The 9,704-nt window shown below is 42.5% G+C and overlaps 1 pseudogene; it reads left to right on the forward strand.

Annotated features, from left to right (window-relative positions):
* The first annotated feature begins 1,908 nt into the window (after window positions 1-1,908).
* On the forward strand, window positions 1,909-5,069 carry LOC120704378 (annotated as a pseudogene).
* The last annotated feature ends 4,635 nt before the right edge of the window (window positions 5,070-9,704 follow it).

Raw genomic sequence — 9,704 nt, forward strand, 5'->3', positions numbered from 1 at the left:
GTCTCACCAGCCACCATGTGCACCACCACCACATAGCTAGCTAGTGTCCATTGCTCCGATCCATCCGTCTAGCTATCGGCAGAGCTGGTTCAATGCAGAAGAAGAAGAATCCAAAGTGACGTGAAGCAATGACCAACGAACGAAAGCTCCGATGCCCACTGACCGACCAGCAGCTTTGCTTTCTATGCGAGGACGGCGACACTGGCCAGAAATATCAAATAGCTAGCTAGTGGTCACATATATATCTAACGTACGTGGGCGCCAAATAAAACGTTCGCACTTGAATCTGGATATATATAGCACACTGAATTTCCAATAAGTCAATAGTTTGGTCAGCCTGGCAAGTTGTGTGCAGTGGCTAGCAAAATAACACCAGCAGGCCAGGCCATACGAAACACCTTCCTTCTTTGTAGGATTTTGAACGACTACATTTTTTTTATGGCGTTGTCTAAGTAATATTGTCTTTGATAACGTTAAACATTTATCTTTTATGCAGACTATTTTTAGGGGGACCTACTGGCTGTGATTTTGGTCAATGTTGCAGCATGAGGAGAGGATAAAGGATCTGTTCATGAAGCCCATCACTTTTTTGGAGATGGTAGTCTTAGAACTGTTTGCAAGCTATGAATGGAAGCATAATAATATATTTTTTAAGTTTAATTTTGCTTTTTGACTCTCCTGATAATCCAGTGATTGAAGCTGGAAAAATGTTATAATTGAAGTGTGTACCCTAAACCGTAGAGATCGAAAAATTCCATTATCTAAGAATTTTTTTTATTTTTGCTATACGATAGATGCATGCTCCTGAATCCTCATAGGCGTGTTAGATATTATAGGAAACACATGTCACTGTTATGTGTGAAACAAGAAGTTAGTTGCGGTTTTCTTTTAATAAAAAACATGCTCAGGCACGTTCAGAAAAAAAAGTTGGTTGCGGCTTCAATTCAGTCACGGTCGGAAAAATGTATGCATCGATAACGAGTAGCAAGCAGTCTTAACACAGTTTGAATGAATCCATCCTCATGTCTGCAGCCAGCGCACAGATCCAAATTGACTTGACCAGGTGAAAGAAACCTTGTCCTGGGCTCTCCTGAATTTATTCCCGGCCGGATGGATCTGTCAGGCTGCGATGCGACATGCATCGCCTGAACCACCAGAACGACCCAGCAGATCAAATCTGACTGGCTGCTCTGCATTGCATTGCTTGCTTTCATCACAACGCTGACGCTTGGAGATGAGGACATGCAGGACGGCAGGATAGTTTTCACATACGGGAGATCACATCTTTGCCTGCTGCTGTGACAATGACAACGTGGTCTGTGGCCAAAACAATGGCCCTGTTTAGTTTCCAAAAAATTCTCTACAGTACCTGTCACATCGAATTTTTTGACACATGTATGGAGCATTAAATAGAGTTAAAAAAATAACTAATTACACAGTCTAACTAATTAGCACGAGATGAATCTTTTTGACACATGCTGGGCATCGATCAGAAGCTAGCAAGCTATTAGCTCTGTTTCAAATTGTAATAGTTTATTTGACTTATTTTAAATTTGACCACTCGTCTTATTTAAAAAATTGTGCAATTTTTTTCCAAATTTAATTCATTCTTAGATCTCGTATTGATAAAGCAACCCACAACAAAAAGGTGATATTTTGCATAAATTTTTAAATAGGACGAGCGGTCAAATTTGAAGTCAAAGATCTGCAATTTAGAACGGAGGGAGTACTTGCATATAGTGTAATAACACCACAACAATGCAAATTAACACGGCATCTGGCTCACATGCACATATAATTATTTGTTTAGAAAAAAAAATTGTCTCCGGTCTCTGCATCTGTACACAGCCCACATGCATGCATATATCTGAGTGGGGACGAGCGAGACCTGCTAGATACTCAGCCCGCTCGCTTCTCCACTGCACCTCCCTATAAATTGGAGGCCCTGCGTTCACCTCGATGCATATCTATCACTCCCAAGCTGCAATTTCACACTGCAATAGCTAGGAATCAAAATATAGAGCCTTGCAGCCCTTGCTCTCGCCTAAGTTGTCTAGCTAGCTAGTTTTGAAGGAGGGGGTTGAGCCCGAGTGGTTCCTAGAGCCCCCTCCCACGCCGGCAGCCCGGGTTCGATCCCCGGGGCCGGCACCGGGGGGCACCTATGCAGCCCTCCTACTGAAAAAAAAAGCTAGCTAGTTTTGAGTAGCGTCGTTGTTATACTTGCTACTACCTAGAGCTAGCTAACAATGGCCGCCGCACCTGCACGCACCTTCTCCGTGCGCTCCGTGGAGCCTCTTCCCGTTTCAGCTTCGCTGGCGGCAACCAGAAACAACGACCAGCGAGGCCGCCCCCGTGGCCGTTCCATCATCGCTTCGGCGGCGGCGTCGAAAACGCTGCTGCCCAGTGATTTTGACCTCCAGCTCCAGGTATAGCTCATCAATAAGATCAAGCGAGCTACATCTCTTTTTCCTTACTTGTGCTTGTGTTTCTCTACCTTAACCCTAATATAATGACTTTAATTTGCTACCAAATTAAAAGTTTCAAAGTGTTCTGAAAAAAATGCTGCATATGCTGCTGCAGGAGGGCCTGACAAGCGTGCAAAAGATTCTGCAGGAACGTAGGAACAGCGCCCGGGAGATTATGGCCACCATCGACAACCTCAAGCGCCTCTGCATCGACCACTACTTCCAGGAAGAGATCCAGAGCGCCATGGGCGCGTGCTTGGATCTCATCCACAGCGATGATCTCTTCGATGCGACACTTGCATTCAAGCTCGTGAGAGAGGCCGGCCATGATGTTTCAGCAGGTCAGTAAAACGCAAAGATCGAACTGGTCAATAATGCTCTACGGAGGTATTAACAGATGATGTTCTACTGTTACCAATAATGCTGTATTAACAGATGATGTTCTACGGAGGTTCACTGACGACACCGGCGAGTTCAAGCTTGCTCTTAGCAAAGACATCAGAGGGCTCCTGAGCCTCCACGACATGTCACACCTGGACATGGGAGAGGAGCCATCACTGCACAAGGCAAAGGAGTTCTCAAGCAAGCACCTTGCATCTGCCATCAGGTACCTGGAGCCAGGCCTCGCAAGGTACGTGAGGCAGTCCCTCGACCACCCCTACCACCTGAGCCTGATGCAGTACAAGGCCAGGCACCACCTCAGCTACCTGCAGAGCCTGCCCACTAGGGACACTGCAATGGAGGGGCTAGCAATTGCAGAGTTCCAGCTCAGCAAACAGCTGCATCAGGAAGAAATGCAGGAGGTTAAAAGGTAACTAACTAATTAAACAAGTTAAATACGAAATGGTCTTGTTTCATCCATCAGTAATTTACGTAGAAGTGTGACAAAAAATTATACCCTAGCTTTGTTTAATTTCGCTAAGATTGATCAAGAGGTAAAAACGTAGAATTACCATTTATGGATTCTAATTGTGAGATGTGATGTAGATGGTGGATGGATCTTGGATTGTCTCATGAGATACCAGTGGTGCGGGACCAGGTGCCCAAATGGTACGTGTGGGCCATGACAAGCCTCCAGGGACCCTCCTTGTCCGGATATCGGATTGATACCACAAAGATAATCTCACTCGTCTATGTTGTGGATGACATTTTTGATCTTGTTGGCACACCGGAGGAGCTTTCCCTCTTCACCCAGGCAATCAAAATGTAAGCTAGCAGCTGCCATATATTTAAAAATAATTGATTACATATTGATATACTCCCTCCGTTCCAAAATATAGATCGTTTTGGCTTTTCTAGATTCATAGTGTTTGCTATGCATCTAGATATAACGTATGTCTAGATCCCGTAGCAAAATATATGAATCTAAAAAAATCAAAATGGCCTATATTTTGAAACGGAGGGAGTAGATTAATAGTTGTTTCATATATACACGCTGACATGTTGTCCAAAATACAATTTGTAGGTGGAATACTGCGGTTGCTGATTCACTCCCCAGTGGCATGAGATCATGCTACAAGGCTATTTACAACACCACGAATGAGATCGCTGATATGGTTGAAGTGGAGCATGGATTCAACCCTGTCAATCATCTCAGGAATGCAGTATGTTACAGACTTGTTTTTTTTTCCTTACACTACTTCTTCAATTTGATCGATCCGCGTATCAATAAAAAAATTTCTAGTAGCTCCATCTGTCTAGATATATGATCGATGATGGTACTATTCCTGATGAGCTTACAAGAACTTCTACACTTTTTTTTGCAGTGGGCGGCGCTGTTTGATGGGTTCATGGTTGAGGCAAGATGGCTGGCAACCGATGAGGCTCCTACTGCAGAGGACTACCTGAGAAATGGTGTTGTCACGTCAGGAGTGCCACTTACATTTGCACGCCATGCTAGGGTATGACAAAAGTAACGAAGCTGGAGCAAAGCTCGCCGATGACCACATCCCTTCTGTCATCTCTTGCCCGGCTAAGATCCTCAGACTTTGGGATGACTTGGGAAGTGCCGAGGTCAGCATGCAGAACATATATATAATTAATTTTTAAGTTAAATGCTTGTTAAGATTTTCAAATCCATTCCGACTTTAGAAAGAAAAATCGATCTACAACAAGTTAAATCCTGATCAGTATTTTTGTCCATGCATGGGTTTTGCAGGATGAGGCTCAGGAAGGACTGGACGGATCGTACAGGGATTTCTACCTGATGGAGAACCCTAGCTGCACCCCCGCGGACGCGGAGGCACACAGGCGGAGGTTGATCGCGAGGGAGTGGGAGGAGCTCAACAGGGAGTGCTTCTCCAGGAGGACCTTCTCCTCTAGGTTCACACAGGCTTCTTTGAACGCGGCCAGGATGGTCAGCGTCATGTACTCGTACGACAAGGAGCAGAGGCTCCTTGTTCTCGAGGACTACGCGACGATGCTGCTGCTTTGAGACTGCGTGGTCGATGAGAAATTGAGAATAACCCACGCAGCAATTTGTTCAGGAAGCAGCAGAGCGCGCAGGACTATAGCTTGGACCGTACTTTAGATTCAAGTAATTAAATACGCATCAACCCTAATGCATGTTTACGTATACAGTAGTACAAGTCTACAACAACACAATATATACACTACTAGAAAACGGGCCATCGGTCCAGACCAAAGGTACCAGCTGCTGTTGCGGCCTGTACCGATGGGTACCATCGGTACCGGCTGCTGTTGCAGCCGGTACCTTTGGCCTTCGACCGACCTAGTGGAGGACAATTGGCACCGGGTGGTGGTTCCAACCGGTTCCAATGCATCAGCATAGGAACCGGTTTGAACCACCACCCGGTACCAAATGAAGGCGGTGATATAGGCACCGGTTGATGGTAATAACCGGTTCCTATGGTGATGAAATGTGGCAGCTGCCAGGAGCTCGGGCCTAAGGCACCGGTTGGTGCCTTGACCCGGTGCTATTGAACAAAATTTAGCACCGGGTCATTGAAACCAACCGGTGCCTTTGGCCCGAGCCTATAAATACCCCAGCCCCTCCCCCCTCAAGCTGCCGTGAACTCACTATTCATGGCAGCTGAGTGAGGTGAGGGGAGGCGAATTTTTGCTTTTTTTTTGAAAAAAGGTTAGTTATTTTTCTTTATAACTTAGCAATTAATTTTTAGAAACAGTTATTACTTGATTTAGTTTATACATGTGATAATTATTTTTATTTGTAGCATCTTATTGTAGTTATATGCGTTATCAATTTATTTGATATTTGAATACTATCAAATTATTGTATTTATATGTTTTATCAATTTATTTGATAAGTGAATAGTATCTATTTATTATAGTTATATGCATTATCAATTATATAAATATATTGTTATAAATTGGTAGTATGAATGAACTATTTGTACAGTACAATGATGTATATAAATGTATTGTGGACCCAAATGAGTCGGCAATGGATGTACATGGCCGACCGGCATTCAAAGGAGTTCATGGATGGCGTGCATGAATTCATAGAAGCGGCCGAGAAACACAAATATGGCGGTTTTGTTCATTGTCCATGCAAATTCTGTAAGAATGAGAAGGATTACTCATCATCAAGAACCATCCATAGTCACTTATTCAATAGTGGTTTCATGCCGAACTACTATGTTTGGACCAAGCATGGCGGAAGAGGAATTGTGCTGGATAATAATGTAGAAATAATTCCTTTTTCAATGACACTGCAATGGGTGAGCCTGAAGAAGATACTGAAGGATACGTTGTAGAAGATGATCTTGGTCAGATGCTGCGCGAAGCTGAGGAAGGTTGTGAAACATAAAAGGAATCGAGAGATCTGAAGCGTATGTTGGAGGACTACAGAACATTGTTGTACCCTGATTGCAAACAAGACCAAAAGAAGTTGGGTACCACATTAGAATTATTGCAATGGAAGGCATCAAATGGTTTGTCTGACAAGGGATTCGAGGAGTTGCTGAAACTTATAAAAAACTTACTCCCTGAGGGTAACACCTTGCCGGAGACAACATACGAGGCAAAAAAAGTTGTTTGTCCTTTAGGATTAGAGGCACAGAAGATACATGCCTGTCCTAATGACTGCATCCTATATCGAGGTGAGTATGAAAATTTGGAATAAGGTTCCGGCAGGAAAAAGGAAAATTGTGGGAGTCGACAATGTCACAGATGAAGAAGAATACAATAAGATTGAAGATATGACTCCGTTCGCAGTGGAGGTTGACACAAGTATTCTTTTAGCCGAAGAGGAGGCTCCGTATGCACGTCATGATCATAATGAAGGGACGATTGTAAAGCGAACCATCGTTAATATTCCCTTAGTTGAATGATTATGTCTTGTAATATTTTCTGTGAACATTATCAGATTTCTTATGCAATGAATTGATTTATTGGGCAATTAAATGATTTATTATGCAATTATTTGATTTATTATGATTTATTATGAGATTAAAATGATTAGTTATGCACCTAAATGATTTATCATGTAGTAATTAGAATTATTGTGCATTTAAATGATTTATTATGCAATTATTTGATTTATTATGCAATTAAATAATTAGTTATGCACCTAAATGATTTATTATGTAGTAATTAAAATTATTGTACATTTAAATGATTTATTATGCAATTATTTGATTTATTATGATTTATTATGCATTTAAAATAATTAGTTATGCACCTAAATGATTTATTATGTGGTAATTAAAATTATTGTGCATTTAAATGATTTATTATGCAATTATTTGATTTATTATAATTTATTATGCAATTAAAATAATTAGTTATGCATCTAAATGATTTATTATGTAGTAATTAAAATTATGGTGCATTTAAATGATTTATTATGCAATTATCTGATTTATTATGCAATTAATATGATTAGTTATACATTGAAAAAATTTACTATTCGATTAATCGATTTTGTAAATAACCTATTGGCACCGGTTGAAGGTTTCAACCGGTACCAAATTTTTGGCAAAAAAAAAGTGGCGCACGGGAGTCGAACCCGGGCCTCTGCGATTTGAAAAATTAGGGTTACCACTGCGTTACACGGTGTTTTCAGTAGGTTTGGCGGCAAAAGCTTTATAGTACAAATATTTCAACAGCCTTAAGCACCGGTTTTTGTTTACTAACCGGTGCCTTAGGAACTTTTCAACTCCCGCCCGTTGTACCGGGTGGAATTATCACCCGGTGCCTTTGGGTTACCTAAGGCACCGGGTGGGTTACAAACCGGTGCCATAGGCCCTCAAAGGCACTGGTTGAAATTATCACCCGATGCCTAAGGCCTTTGGTGTATATAAGGTGTGCCCTTCTCTTCTTCCTCACTTCTTCCTTCCACGCACCGCGCCGATCGTCCTCCGCCGCCGCCCCACGCGCTCCGCCGCCTCGCCTTGACCTCTCTACCTTCCTCGACGACCCCTCGACGCCGAACCCTGGAGCGCCGCCGCCATTCCCCTTGGCGCCTCCCCTGCGCACCTCCTCGACGCCGGCCTCCCCTACGCGCCTCCTCGACGCCGGCCGCCCCTTCGGCCGCCGCCGCCCCCTCGCAGTGTCGACGCCGCCTCGACGCCGCCGTCCCTTGGACCGCTGCCGCCCCTCCTCGCCGTAAGTGCAGGCCGGCCGGGCTGCCAGAGCGCCGCCACCCTTTTTTTAATTTTATGAGAATTAGAAGATAATTAGGATAGAATTATTAGTGATTTGGTAGAGAAATAGAAAGATCGAAGTAGAGAATTAGGTAGAATTATTAGAGAATTAGTAGAGAATTAGTGGACAATTAGAGAGATTTAGTAGACAAATAGAGAGAATTAGAGAATTAAAAAGAATTATTTAGAGAATTTAGTTATTTTATTTATATACATTAGTTAGAGAATTTAGTTAGAGAAGGAAATGGAGAGAATTTAGTTAGAGAGAATGTAGTCATTATTTTTTTGCCATTATTTGATATTATCTAGAATTTAGTTATTTCATATATAGAAGGAATTGAAGAGAATTTAGAGAGACAATTTAGAGAGAATTTAGTTATTTCTATTATTATGTCTTCTGTAGTGTATAATTGTGTCATTTAAAGATTTTATTTAATCATGTACTTAATAGTTAGACGAGGACGACATGTATTTAACTGTATAATGTAATAACAATGATGAGTAATGACGATGACAATGAGTAATGACGACGACGAGTAATGACGAGTAACGACGACGAGTAATGACGAGTAATGACGAGTAATGACAAGTAACGACGACGAGTAATAATTTTATGTACAATTCTTGATTACATGTATTGTATTTGTAATTTAGATTGATTTAAATTAATTCTCAAGCTCGAACCCGTTCGTATTCGCTCTCTAACTCACGCATTCGCCGTCCCTCGACTCTCGACCTCGACCCTCAACCCTAGCCCGCGACCCTCAACCCTCAACCCCGTTCCTCGACCCCGTTCCACGACACACACACTCCCACTAACACACACAGACACACACACTGTCTAATACATTCTAACACACACACTCACACTCTAACACAATTGTATAAAGTATCGACCCTCGATACACACACTAACACACACAGACACACACACACACTCTAACACACACACAAACACACCCTAACACACTCTAACACATTTATATAAAGTATCGACCCTCGACCCTTGACACACACACACTCACACACTGACTCACACACACACTAACTCTCTCTCTCTTTCTCTATCCCACAAACACACAAACACACAGACACACACACCCACACACACTGACTCACACACACACTCACTAACTCTCTCTCTCTCTTTCTCTGTCCCTCTAACATACACACACACACTCTCTCTCAAACACGCATATTCGTTCAAAGAATTGAATTCTCTTACTTCATTTAAGGATGGACACATACTCTAACACATTTTTACGGTTTCAGTTAATGATGGACCCCTTCGGTGATGACGAGGTCGCCAAGCAATACATGTTGGACGCAATAAACGAAGATACGAGGGCCAACACCACCCAGCCAAACGCTGAAGAAGATGCTCGGACAGCTGATTCGTTCCTGAATATGTCTGGAGATGCCGATAAAGAAGATGATGACTTTGCGCCGCCGCCCAATCAACAGCAGTATGTTCCAGTACGAATCTTAAAACTATATGCATGGTGACTTCGTTAGATTAGTTTTGCGATTAACATATCTTTTCTGTAATTTAGTCGACCTCCACATTGACTACGTTGAGCCAGTCAAAAGGGAGACGCCGGCCAACCAAGAA

This window comes from Panicum virgatum, chromosome 1K (genome assembly GCF_016808335.1).
Source record: "Panicum virgatum strain AP13 chromosome 1K, P.virgatum_v5, whole genome shotgun sequence".
NCBI lineage: Eukaryota > Viridiplantae > Streptophyta > Magnoliopsida > Poales > Poaceae > Panicum > Panicum virgatum.